The sequence below is a fragment of the Dermacentor silvarum genome, chromosome 8 (genome assembly GCF_013339745.2).
Source record: "Dermacentor silvarum isolate Dsil-2018 chromosome 8, BIME_Dsil_1.4, whole genome shotgun sequence".
Lineage (NCBI taxonomy): Eukaryota > Metazoa > Arthropoda > Arachnida > Ixodida > Ixodidae > Dermacentor > Dermacentor silvarum.
The window spans coordinates 104,453,826-104,464,421 of NC_051161.1; the positions used below are offsets into that span (position 1 = coordinate 104,453,826).

The 10,596-nt window shown below is 51.2% G+C and overlaps 2 non-coding genes across 2 annotated transcripts; both read left to right on the forward strand.

Annotated features, from left to right (window-relative positions):
• The first annotated feature begins 2,480 nt into the window (after positions 1-2,480).
• On the forward strand, positions 2,481-2,642 carry LOC119462949 (U1 spliceosomal RNA). The gene has a single exon (XR_005194306.1). It is a non-coding gene; the product is annotated as a U1 spliceosomal RNA (small nuclear RNA).
• A 1,887-nt stretch (positions 2,643-4,529) lies between these two features.
• LOC119462977 (U1 spliceosomal RNA) lies at positions 4,530-4,691 on the forward strand. Its single transcript, XR_005194324.1, has one exon. It is a non-coding gene; the product is annotated as a U1 spliceosomal RNA (small nuclear RNA).
• The last annotated feature ends 5,905 nt before the right edge of the window (positions 4,692-10,596 follow it).

Here is a 10,596-nt window from a genome sequence, read left to right on the forward strand (position 1 = left end):
TGGGAACGCTGGCATGATGAGCGGCGTTGGAACTAGCTGTGGACGACTACGACGACGACGACGACGTAGAAGACGACGACAAACGCGCCAGCGGTGGCACGAGCGCGTCTCTGTGACCACGTGACGTGTGTATAACGAAAACGGCATGACGACAATGAAATGTCGATTCCTAATTTATGGAGATGGTGTAACGAAAACAGCGTGACGACGCCATGAGTACAATGAGATGACGATGACTGAACGACGAAGATGGCGTGACGACGACGTTATGACAACAACTGGATCAAGAAGCTGGAATGGTGATATCTAATGAGCACGGTGTAAGAAGACCAGGTGCTGCGACGATGCCGGGGCCGCTGGTGAGAAATGTGTCTGACTAATGGTGGTGTTTCACGTTTGCACCGCTGCACTGCAGCACACGCTAGGAGGCTGAAAAAGCGGAAAATTCGAACTTGTAATTGTAACTGCATGCAAAGCACGTCGAAAAAAAATTACAACTATTTTTTTTACTTCCGCTATAATCATTAAAATCCCTCAGGAGCCGAAACAGACGACAATGACTCCGACAGTGCCCTACAGCAGACTGCGTGTGTCGATCCTTGGAAGCGGTCGCCGACAAGCGGCATGGGCAGACCAATAATCTCTTAGTTAAGCATTCTTTACTTCAAAATTGAGCAATCTATAATCGCCGTTCTTGGTAAGGGCTTCAAAATTCAGACAAACAGTCTGAATCTCAAGAGAGGGAAGAGAAGTCTGCATCTCGAGCTGCGACGTTGCCTGGTGGAGACGGATTGTAGGCAAGAAGTGATTCGCAGCGAACTGCAACAGCGGGTCTTTCATGTCCAAAGATGGAGCTCCCATGCTCAGCGAAAAAGCCGACTGCATGGTTCGTAGGATGCTCTCGAACGTGGATGACCAAGTCCTGCGACCAGGAGAGTACGGATGCGAGAAGCACTTTAACCCGGCGTACGTCACAAGTTCACGGACAGCAGTGCATAATAAATTTGTTCTCGTCAGCACGTACAGAAGAATAAATTTGATAAATCTGGCTACGCACGTGTAAATGTAGGCTACGAGACAGGCCACATCCATGGGTACGTACGCGCCTTCTGCACATCAATTTACGTCTTCTTTTTTTCTAGTCACTTTTACATCGTGAATGTTTAATAACTGTCAACACTGCACTGAGAGAAATAATATACGCTTTTGTTTGGAAAATGCAGCACTGCACCTCAGCAATTAAAAATCCCATTTTAAGATTGAGTAACGTAGAGACAGTGGCTTAAGGTTTGTCACATGGGAACAAAGAGTCATGGGAATCTTCCCTTCATAGCCAGGAAGAACAAGCCCAAAAACAAGCCATCTGTCAAGCCCAGGCCGTCGCCGGAAGCCAACTGATTCCGGCCGGCGTCTAGGGGGGACGTAGACGGTGAAAGGAGCAGCTGCATCTCACCCCGATCACCCATGCTCTCTGACGGGTGCAAATAAAGTGCATTCTCTCTCTCTCTTGTCGCTAAAAACAGTAGCAGGCACTGTAAAAGACACATGGTGCAAAGCGCGTTCCCAGCATGGTGGCCAGGGAATGTCTGGCCCCCCGGCGCCCCAGCCTTCTAGTTGCGTGCGCCCCCTAGCGGTGGCCCAACATTAGTGACACGCGCCGCGCGCTTCCGCCGAAGCACCTGTTCTTCTTACACCGTGCTAATGACCACGGCATCCTGACGACGACGGTATGACAACGAATGCGTGATAGCGTCTGTCTGATGACGGAGTGACCATGATGGCATCACAACGGAGGCGTATTCAAGATTGGATGACAACAGTGAGATTACGATAGAATTAAGAACAACAAATGACGTCGCTAGATCAACGAAGATCAACGACGACAAATTGACGACAATCGGATGACGTTACTCAAGTGATGACGATGGTGAAACGACAGCGTGACGAAGATGCCACGATGACAACAGCATGACGACCACTGTGTGACGACGATGGCTCGCGACGAAGGCATGAGAACAGTCGGATGTCGAAGCTACAATGACGATGATGCAATGGCCGTGTCGGCATCACAAGGATGGTGTGACAACGAATGCACGACGACTGCATGACGACGACGCAGTGACGAGGATAGCGTGACAACAGCATGAGGACAATAGGATAAGAAAGAGTGTTTGATGACAGTGGCGTAACGATGACGTATTGTGGTGCATGCCGCACACAGATATAAAACATGCGCTGGTGTTCATTCCTTTATTCTTGATTTCCGCGCCATCTTTGTGAAAATGCTAGCAATAAACTTCAACGAAGTGAAAAGTAGGATTAAAGATTTTTAGTTGCAAGACTTCTGCGTCATAAAAACGCGTTTTGTATGTTTTTGTAACTTAGTATAGGAGTTAATATATCACGCGATGCACTCTTCGAAACCAGTGTCACATATAGGGCCTTTCGAAATAGCCTGTCGTCCAGATTGGTTGGATTTCATACTTACCTGGTGCCGGGCTCCTGATGATCATTGAGGTCGGGGCTCCGTGCCGAGGCTAACCATTGCACTACGGTTGACTGAAGCACGCCACTACTCCAAACCGGGGCAGATGGGGCATGTAATTTTTGGTAGTGGGGCTCGGCGTACGCGCCAGCCCCTCCTTGTTGAAGTCAAAAATAAGAATATATCAGAAAAGTTTACTTGATGACCACCTTGACGATGTATTTCACCACGAGTTGAGTCGTACGCTCGATTTGAGCGGTGAAATGAATTTTATGCATAAGTGTCAAATGATCCATTGAGCGATATGCAGCTTCACTAACGCGAAATCTGGGGAGGTGCGAAGCATGTAGTGATGCACTAATGGGCTCATACTGCCTTAAGCAATGGCTCATAGCCCCGTAAACGCTGATGAGTGGCTACGCAGCCAGCTGTGGAATACCACGACGAACGCGGGAGCGCTCGGCACGAGGACGCTCACCACACGCTCGGCACGAGCCGCTTGCTTACCATGACTACGACGACGATTACGACAGGAGACGCCGGCAGCCCGAGCGCATAAGGTGCGTCGCACCAAAAAAATATTCGGGGTAGCTTGCACTAGTGGCGCAAAGCTAAAGACACAACGAAGCTGACCGGTTCCTAGCTGTTCCTGGCTGTATGAAGTGATGCTAAGTTATACGAAGTAATGCCAAGCGATGCTATGTTATGCGAAGTAATGCCAAGTGATGGTAACTTATATGAAATAATGCCAAGTTTTACGTAGTGATGCAAAGCGATGCAAGGCAAATGCCATGTCGCACCACCACAGTAATCACACAGTCGTGTCTAAGCCGCAGCCACACTTTTTATGTACAAGGTAGTAGTACAAATCGTCGCCACAGTCATCCCTCTCGTCATCCTCGTTGTACGGGCCACGCGGGGCAGGCAAGTCTTCGGCAAGTGCGTCCTCGCCATTGTAGACTTCGACCAGCTCTTCGGACCGCTCACTGGCCTGGCCAGGCGGTACCTGCAAATTATACAGACAAGGCGTGGCACACTTGTAGCCATGCACCCAGTTTTCCATGATTGCACTAAGCGAGTCGCTCGGCCTATAGAAATGCACTTCCACGCAGGTTTCCTATACACATTGGCCATCATGGCCTTGTGATCCTTAGCATTCTCTTGTTCCCGTGTTAGCATCCTTGTTCCATAGCACGACGGTATGACGGTATGAGAACCACCGGATGAAGATGCTGGAATGACGACGACGACGGTATGGCAACAAACCCGCGATAGCGTCTGTCTGATGACGCAGTGATGATGATAGCATCACAACGGAGGCATATTCACGATTGAATGACGACAGCATTGCTTGAGCAACAACGGCTTCTTCCTCGATAGAATGACGAACAAGAAATGACGTCGGTAGATCAACGAAGATAGTTTGACGATGACAAACTGACTACAATCGGATCGTCATCACTACTGAAGTGATGAAGATGATGAAACGACAGTGTCACGAAGATGCCAAGATGACAACAGCATGACGACGACTGTGTGACGACGACGGCTCGCGACGAAGGCATGACAACAGTGGGATGTCGAAGGTACAATGACCATGATGCTGTGTCGGCATCACAAGGATGGTGTGACAACGAATGCACGACGACTGCATGACGACGACGCAGTGACGAGGATAGCGTGACAACGGCATGAGGACAATGTGACGATGAAGAGTGTTTGATGACAACGGCGTAACGATGACGTATTGTGATGCATGCGACACACATATATGAGAAAGAAGCGCAAACGGACACGCGCTGGTGTTCGTCCCTTTATTCTTGATTTCCGCGCCATGTTCGTGCAAACGCTAGCAATAAATTTCAACGAAGTGAAAAGTAGGATTAAAGATTTTTAGGTACAATGCTTCTTCGTTGTAAAAACAGGTTTTGTATGTTTCTGTAACTTAATATAGGATTTAATATATCACGCAATGCACTCTTCGAAACCTGCACCACAAGCAGGGCCTTTCGAAATGGGCTGTCGTCCCGATGGGTTGGATTACATACTTACCTGGTGCCGGGCTCCTGATGATCATTGAGGTCGGGGCTCCGTGCCGAGGCTAACCATTGCACTACGGTTGGCTGAAGCTCGCCACTACTCCAAACCGGAGCAGATGGGGCATGTAATTTTTGGTAGTGGGGCTTGGCGTTCGCGCCAGCCCCTCCATGTTGAAATCAAAAATAAGAATTTAAAAAAATTACACCATCTTCCCGAGGGGAACCGTGGACTGATGCGGAGCATCGCGGTCGTTATAACGGCGTTAATTTCGTTGTCATTACGGTGTTATCTTGGTGTGTTCCGCCGCTCTCTTCGTACGTTTACGTTGAACTTCGCGGTCCCGAAGCTCAGGATCCGCTGCTCGACGTTGACGTTTCGAAGCGGCTTCGCGTTCTCGAAGTGTGGAATCCGCTGCTCGACGCTGACGTTTCGAAGCGGTTTCGCGTTGGCGAACTGAATATGGATCCGCTGCGCATCGCCGACGTTTGCGTTTTGCGTCGCGAGCTCTTCTAGAACTGCGCAGCCTTGTCTTCAGAGGTGCTCGCGGTTCTGTTAATGAACTGGCTGCTGCTGTTTGAAGATGTGCAGACAGTTCGTTGACAGATTCGTTGGCGTCCTTTCAGCGCATCGGACGGCGCAGCGTGATAGTAAACCGAAGCAGCAACTGAGGCAGCGGCGCATGCACCCGGTTTATATAAGAAGCTGGCGCGGAGAGGAGGAGGAGAGAGAGATGCGCGCTGCGCGCGCTATCGCACAGGAGGTGGATGAAGACACGGAGGGAGAAGCGCGTTATCGAACAGATGGCGTGGAGAGGGGGAGAGAGGCGTTATCGCACAGCTGGCGTGGAGAGATTGAGGAGAGGTGCGGACGGACGCCGACGCCAACGACGCCGCGGGACAGGCCGCCGCTATGAGATGCTCCGCATCTAAAATTCAGAGGCAATTCCACTCTGTGAGGGAGGATGCCCAGCGAGTTAAAAGGACACTGATGAGGTTTTAGAATTAGATGATTTACGGGGGCTTGGAAGGCAGGCACGGTATAATTCAACTCGCGCCGTAATTTTCCCGATTATGTGCGTAGCAGCGCAGCAGTAGCGGTTTTACTTTTCGTTGAAGCTCCGCCCCCTTCGCGCGCCGAGCGTAGCGCTGAATGACCGTGCGCGAGGATGACGTCAATACAGGGGTCACGTGGGCGCTCCATTCGAATCACGCTCCTCACCGATACCTATGATGAAGTCGCGGTCGATTTCGCCAGACGCTGCGGCTTGTTTTTTCTGAATTAAAGCAATTAACTGTGACTTATGACCCGTTAAACTATGATTTTCGTATTCAGGGGGTGAAAAACTATCTCTTGAAAGCTCACTTTTTTTTAAAGGTGCTTCAGCTGCCCTTTCAGTCGTAAGCTCGGTTTTAGCGGTGAATTAAATTTTATGCGTAAGTGTCAAATTACCCATTGAGCAAGTGTCAAACGACCCATTGAGCGAAATGCAGCTCCGCTAAAGTGAAACCTGGGGAGGTGCGAAGCATGCAGTGATGCACCGCTAATGGGCTCATACCAGGGGCGTAGCCAGGGGGAGGGGGGGGGGGGGTTGGGGGGGTTCAATCCCCCCCCCTCCGGAATTTTTTCCGCAAACCCCCCCCCCCACCCCATGGACTTACCCACCCTTTGCTCTCGTCGCTTCGCACTGACCTAATTCATGAAACCGGTGCTACTATCACAATTTTATTCCTGGGCACTTCCGTTTTGGTTGGTAATTTACAGCGAATCATGTCTGCATACGGAAAAAATTGTCACGGTGTTCGTCAAGGCTTTGAAACTCTGTGCAGTTTTGGGCGAGAATGTGGTGGCCGCATTCTGAAGCAACGAATGCGGCAGCCGCATTTTAAATGATGGCGAAAACGCTCGAGGCCCGTTTACTTAGATTTAGGTGCACGTTAAAGACCCCAGGTGGTCGAAATCTCCGGTATACACTTCCGCCGCTTCCCTTCAGGTGCCGGTTAGGCCGCGCTCGCGCAGGATCTTAGGCTACGTTCACACTTGGTCTCGAAGCTGTCGAAAGCGGCAAAATCTTGCAAAAATCCGCCCGCCTAGGCGGCAAAACAGGCAGAAAAACAGGCTGCGAGCCAAATCGGCCTCGGGCCGATTTTTTCGCCATGGCGAAGCGGAAACGCGGCGGAAAGTCGTTCTGCTTCACTGGAAGCTACACTAGCATGTAAACAACCGGTCGTAAAATTGAATATGGCACCAAAAGTGTAGGCTGTAATGCTGATCGACGCGATCAAGAACCAGCCCTTGCTCTACGACAAGAGTGGCACTAAAACGTACTGTCAGCAATATTCGCGATAGTATTCAACGTCGCGCGACCGGAGGTGTGGCAACGAAGCCTTGGCGTGACATTACTTCTCGCGCTTTTGCAAAGCCAGGCGAAGCCACCACCGCCGTTTCCGAGGTGTCCGCGTCTTCCGTTTATTGATTGTCCATTTCTAGAAAACAAGTAGGTAGAAGTATAAAAGTCATTTCTTCTTTCACTTCCATGGCAGACACTAGTTAGGCAGATTCCTCGTTGGCGCTCCATAATTCTCCTCGCACGTGTACGGTATGTTGCAGAAGTCGCGGGGTGCTTTTCTCGTCGCGACGATAGATTGGGAGCGTAGGTCTCACGTAGGACGCGCAGGCTTTGGCGAGCCCAACACAAGGGCCAGCGCGGGTTTTAGCTGTGGTGTTCCCGTTGCCCCTTTGGTGTCCTGGAGGCGCCAACCATACGAAAATATTATCACGCCTAGGCACCAACCTGTGACTCAGCGCTACCGCGCCCGTGTGAAGAGAATTACGGAACGCCAACGAGGAATTTACCGAAGGTCGCAGATGACACGCGAATAAAATGATCACTTTTGATGACGGTGCGTGTGTCAAAGAATGAACGTACCGCTCGAAATAATGCAATAATGAGTGCCACCACGCCGACAAACGTACGCAGACTAGATGGATCTGGACGAAAACGGCAGTGGCGGCCGCGGCGGTAGCAAAACAAATGTGAACAACTTGGACAGGAGCGGAAAAAATTTTCCGGCCGCTTTGGCCTTTCCGCCCGCTTGCCGCTTCCCAAGTGCGAACGTAGGATTAGTCTGCGCGAGAAAGGTCTCTTGTTTGCGATTGCGCCCCTACGAAAGGCTGGTAATTACTGTTGTGTTGTTGAATCCCAAACCAGCAATTACGGAAGGCTGGTAGTTGCTGTTGTGTTGTGGAATCCCAAACCAGCAATGTACACACGAAGGGGTTGACAACAGCAGTGAAATTCCACCGACTCGCAACAGAATGCACGAAAGAGACAGCCGACAAGCATGAATTACTGATGTGCGCAGTAGAGCGTAAGTAAACTCTTGTTGCAGGCGCTGACAGTTTCCTCGGAGTTCACGCGTCCTGAGAAATTGATTATGTGCACTATGCACTGAACAAGACCAAAGTTCATTCCTGCATCACTAGTACACCAATCAGTCGAGATTCTGTGAGGTACAAGGCCGCTTCCTGTTTGCACCGGCGTAAGTGAAGTAGAAATTAGTTGCACGCACTACTTAAAATGCGTACACATGCCATATCTATGCTGTGGGGTGAAATATTCTGTACAATTCTGAATCTGTTGACGTAAAGGCAAATGACCGCTGCACGCTAGCACACAGTTGAAGACACAGCCGCCCATGCACTTGCCGCAGGAAATGCAACCCTCTTGTATGAGGGAGCAGGGCGACGAAAGCTTCGAAAAAAAAAAAGCCTTACGCGTTTTTGCGCGTATTTAAGTTTTCTAGCGCAAAGACGCAGCGAACAAGCTATTGCTATGGGAGTAGGTATAGCCCAGGTCACACGTGCATTTTCACGCGTATAGCCGTCCTTGACTTGTGAAACACACTTCGCCCCGACGAGGACGACGCCATCTACGCTTAACGGAAATTAACAATTAATGATGTCTTCTCCGATCACACGGGTCGTCTCAATGGTGCGTTTTCGAAGACTGGTCCATTCAGTGGCGCGATGAGAGACCGTTGCTCCAAACGCCCACTGTACCTGTCCTACTTACTGTATTTACTGAGCTTACTTTACTTTTTACTTAATTTCTTCACAAGCACACGCGAGGGGGGGGTCTCATGTCTTCGATATACATGTATAGAATCTGCTTAAACTACCGATATCTATTATCGATCACGTGACGTAGAGGAAAGCGGAAGCTTGCCCACGCCCCCCCCCCCCCCTCGGTCGGGCCGATGAACCCCCCCCCCCCCAAAAAAAAATTTCTGGCTACGCCCCTGGCTCATACTGCATATAGGCTCAAAACTCCGTAAACGCGGTCTCTCCATAACGACGACAGAAGAGAAGTGAAATTCTACGCTGGAACACGGCCGCTGCATAAAAAAAAGGTACCTTTTTTTAGGGGCGAAGCACCTTAGCGCCGAGCCTTGTCCCTCGTAGTCCGTAGCACTGGTTGGCATGGAGACCGCTATGTATGTATGTATATGCATATATACATATTGTGATGTGGAAGTACGGCACCGTGTCTAGGCTGCTTGGGCAAAGAGCGAAGTAGAGGAGGAGGAAGTTGGCAGATAATAGAACAGCTGGCCCAGGAACGGGTGCTGTCTCTGTGTCTCTCATTCAGTTACGATGGCGCAGTCGACCAACGATCCTCTGCTGGACGACCTGCAGTCGGACACTGTGTTGCGGAGCGGACGCACACTACCGCGTACCGCTGCTTCTAATACTCCGGCTTCTGCAACCGAGCTCATTACCGCTCCTGTTCAAGCCAGTACGCTGTCTGCAACCGTCAACACAGCTCAGGTCAGCGACTCAACTGCCGTGGATATGGAAACTACCTCGGCGCCAAGGGACGCCGTACATGCTCCCTTGGGCTTTGCTTCCCGTACCGCGCCGCAAGCGACCTCAGCATCGACGCCAGAGTTCATAACTCCTACCTCGAATGTGGTTTCCAGCGACCCCGCCGTATTCACACAGGCAATCGCTGCTATGACTAGGTACTTCGAAGACGCCAACATCTCCGTCGTCGCAGCGTTGGCACATACCGCGCTGCCTCCACCATCTCTCACATAAATTCCGGAATTTCGAGGGTTTCCGATAACCCGACAGTCGGCACTCTTGGCCTGACGACGTCAAAATGTCGATTGCTGAGAGTCGACTTCGCGATTCCGCCAAAGCATGGCATCGGTACGATGGCTGCAATCACCAAACTTGGGCCGAATGGAGTGCACCTTTAGTGCTTGCCTTCAGCCCGCTCTCATCCACGTACGATGACCAGTTCATGCGCATGCGGTCGCGCCGACAAGCTCCCACTGCAGACGTTACCAATTACGTCTACGATAAGCCCCGACTCCTCAACGACTGTGGCCTCACATGGCCGTCTCCAGCTGCGCGCCAGTACGTGATTGACGGACTGTGCGACTCTACTCATGCTGCCATCCTGTCTTCTCAGTCTCCTGAGATCACATCCCTCGTTTTTACTCACAAGGCAGCGGAACTGCAGCAGTGTACTCGACGCCGTCTCACTTTCGGCGTGCCGCAGGCCGGACAGTCAGCACCCCTCTCATCTCTCCGGGGCTGCTTTTCTTGCGAACGTCTTGGACACCACGCCAAAGAATTCCGCCAATCACCGCAGTCCCTAATTCAGTACCAGGCCTACCCAACTCCACTGTTACCAGTACATGTCGAAGGAATAGGCGACTTGTCCGCACTCATTGATACCGGCGCCGAGCGGACGGCACTACACCAGCGTCATGCTCCCGACAACATTTCCCCGTGGACGCAGCCTCCGATCCACGGACTAGGAGGTAGTGTGATGCCAGTGGGCATGCTCGACGTTTATGTCCGGACAACAGCAGGGGCGAAGTTTCTCCCGGCCATTCCCGTCTTCGAGGACCTGCCTACTGACATGGTTCTCGGATCAGATTTTCTACTGTCCGACGACATTCAACTCACCATCGATCGCGGCCATGTGGAGCTCCGGCCTGCGTTAACTGAGACTACTGCGATGCCCCTGCCAACGCCGAGAGGTGAGCCGCTTCGTTCGC